This window comes from Corvus brachyrhynchos, unplaced genomic scaffold, assembly GCF_000691975.1.
Source record: "Corvus brachyrhynchos isolate BGI_N302 unplaced genomic scaffold, ASM69197v1 scaffold283, whole genome shotgun sequence".
Classification (NCBI taxonomy): Eukaryota; Metazoa; Chordata; class Aves; order Passeriformes; family Corvidae; genus Corvus; species Corvus brachyrhynchos.
In genome coordinates this window covers 274,525-277,992 of record NW_008237409.1, presented here as the reverse complement: position 1 = coordinate 277,992, position 3,468 = coordinate 274,525, and positions in this window count along the sequence as shown.

Sequence of the window (3,468 nt, the reverse complement as noted above, 5' to 3'; positions counted from 1 at the left end):
AGTCTCAGCCTGCTACATCACTTCAGGACAGAAAGGGACAAAGGAAGAGGGGGAGTCACCTCCCTGCATTTATCCACCCACTAATCCCTCCCCTCCTGGAGTGTCTCTGACATCCTCCACACTCTGACAGGTGTGGAGGATGACTGAGCCCACCTGAGGGTTTGGGGCTTGGCCCATTCTCACATTTCTGTGTTACAGAGGGAACTCAGGCACCAGCACAAGCACTTGGCTCCTTCTGGGGCTGCGGGTGGGCAGGAAGGGACCCCCCAAAGAGTGGACAGGCAATAGGGCTCAGCTCCACAGCAGGATACAGGTTACATCCCAAACTCATCAGTTCAGGTGTGCTGCACTGCAGGTTAATTAAAGCATTGTTTTGGCACTTGCACTGGAAGAGCAGAGCTGGGTGTGGGTGTTCAGTTTTGCAAAGGAACTTCCATTTCTTTGGACTCCCTGAACAGCAAAAATACAAATGCAGGCAAAGAAATCAAATGTTGCCTTGCTTTCCTTGAGGCTTGTTCCTGGAAAACAAATTACTTTCTTTAAAAATGGTCCTGAATCCCTGTATTTCCAGCTTTTTCTCACTGCTTGGATAAATACCATGCTCCCAGTATACCCTCCCATCTGCTAAAGGCTTGCAGAAATTTCAGGTTGCTTTTCATTTACCATCTTAATTAATTGCCCTGAAGCTTACCTTTCCCTTCTTACCTTTTGCTTGTTCATCAGGTCATTCTTGCAGCATTTGTAATTGTTGCAGACAGTTTTGTTTAAGGAGGATTTCCTCCTTTCCTGCCAATCTTCTCTTTCCACTTGACCCTGCAGTAACTTTGCCTATCAAAGTAAACACAAGCTGCCTGGTTTGCATATGGAAGAGTAAGGACAGTGAGTGGGAAACAATGGGCATTGCTGCAATAGGGGGTGTTTACGGCTGCAAGTTCCCCACCTCTGCCCTAGGTGAAGGGAGAGGTATTTAGTTAGAGGAGAACAAACAGTACAGTCCCTCCTCCATCCTCTGCCCCAGTGGCTTGGCTGGGGACACAGTTGCATAAAGCAGCAGAGGTGGAAGCTGAGCACTGTTTATGTAAAGCAGCAGATGGTGGCATTATATAATCTGAAATGTTATATATGCCTATATATTTATATATCAATTTCACTGAGGCAACAGGACATTACATCTCAGGGACAATGTGTATTGCTGGCTGGAGGGTCGGTCTACAAACCACGTGCAAGTTGAACATGTTTTTGGCTGCTATGTCTCAAGAACAAAAAATTTAGGTGCAGATTTCCATCTCAAACCTTCTCCCAGCAGAAGGAAAAAGGAAAGTTAAAAGTCATCAGAAAAAAAGTAAGAAATTATCCCTGCCGAGTCCAGCTCCTGCGAAAGCAGCAGCATAAAGAGCCAAACACGTAAACGAGTGTGGAATTCCAGGTATGTGCTACATGCTGAATCCTTGCACTAGCTGGCCAAAACCCCTTTACTGCAGAACCCAGGGCCTGATGATTACTGCCACACATGTGGGGTACACGTTGTTTGAACCCTGTGTGTCCCAGGTTGTCCTGCACTGGTGTCAGTGAGCTGAGCACCACGGAGACCTGAGGCCATGCAGGAGGTCTCTGCTGTGGACACTGCTCCAGTGTCCTTTGTCACAAGCTGCCAGACTGAAGGAGTGACAAAAGATTGTGTGGATGGATCCCAGGTGTCCACGCTGAAATGACTGTGGAGCACAGGCTCCCAGCTGAAGGCAACTGACAGCACCCATAAAGGAGAAAAAAAGTGCCTGCCCACACACCACCAACGGCACCAGAAACCTCCCACTCACCCTGTTTCAGCATTTAAAGAGCTACTGCTACACATCCTGTGATGGTGACTGGCCATTTTGGCAGAGAACACAGGCATTGCCCCTGGAAGTTGGTGCTGGGCTTGAAATGGCCGTTGGCATTTAAATGCAGAAAGAGCAGCAGGCATTGAGTGCACATTAATTTAAAATGTAATTTTTATCCTCTGCCTGGGACTCACGTGGGATTTATGCTATTAAATATTAAATACCAAGACCTTTATGTAATGAGGCAGTTTTACTGAATAAAATTATATTAAACAATGAAATCAGAAGCTTTGCAAATATTAACCATGTAACAAGTTTCAGAAAACAGGGTGAGGACGTAGAGGGGATGTGTCCTTCGGTCAGTGACCCCCAGTGAGCTCCTGGCCCAGGGGCTTGCGGCCTCTGGCATGTGCCTGAACAAGGGGCTCTTTCTTACAGCTGCACTGCACCAGTGTCTGCACCCTCATGAGGCAAGGCTTGCACATCAAAACAGGGGTGTGAAGAGCAGCTCAGCTTCCAATTTGTGAGAAGTCCAACAGCAAATAACAATTTTCTTTTTATTTTGTTTTTTTTTCTTTACATGGCTCTCCAGGGAATTATTTGAATATTCTGCATGGGAATGGCGATTACTTCGTCAAGACTGGCTGTTGGAGTGACATGGAGTTGATTTCATTCCATGTCTGGACGGGAATAGAAACACTTCTGGAGCAATTGCCAAAACTGACCTCTAATTAACACTGGTACCACTGAAACTCAATTCTGTAGGACTTGCAAGTAAACAACCACAATAGAGTCCCAAATTTAATGACTATTCAGTAATGTGCTTTACTCCTAGATTGTTTCAGGATTTAAAACAATGGGATATAAGTTATTATCCCACCTCACAGCCTGGCAGATACCCAAGCATTAACGCACGTCTGGGCCACACCTGCTCTGTGAGCCTTGATTTCAGAAAACCTGCTTAAATGTGGTCTGGGATACAACTCAGCATAAGCACGGGTTTAGGACCTGCTCCATGTGAGGCACCTCTCTGAAGTCCCTGTATTTAAATATTTTCCTAACCCTAAATGTTTGAGTCTTCTCTCACATGAGGTCATTTGTCAGCAAGGACCCAGAGCATGAACTGGGAGAGTTAAGAGCATCTTGTTATTAGAGCAGAGAGACTGGGCCTCTTTTTGAGTAATTCACTGAGGTTTTCTAAGCGGAGAGAGGAGAAAGGAAAGCTCTTTGTTCAAATGCTCATCTTACAAAAACAGAACAGGAAGAAAAAATCTCTTTCCCAAGTTCTCGAAATGGACGTGATGTTGAGATTGAGATTTTTAGAACAGAAGACTAATGTGATGAAAAGTAATTGAAAACCTGCCTGAACTGCTTTAAAAAGATTGTCTTTGGGGAAAACATCTATTTAAGAGGAAATAAAGAAGTGTAAGGGCCTGGAGCTTCTGCAGCCCAGGGAGCAAGCGTTCCAGGTCAAGCAGCCCCAGCTCAGCTGTGTGCTCCCCTGGCCAAAACACTCTGTCCATCACCACTACTGGGGAAAAAAACCCATAGAGAAGCCCAGGCAGCAGGAACATGGGTACCACAGAACAATGTAAATAGAGACATTAGTATAATTTCTGTCACAACTGATGACTGAAGGAATTCCTGC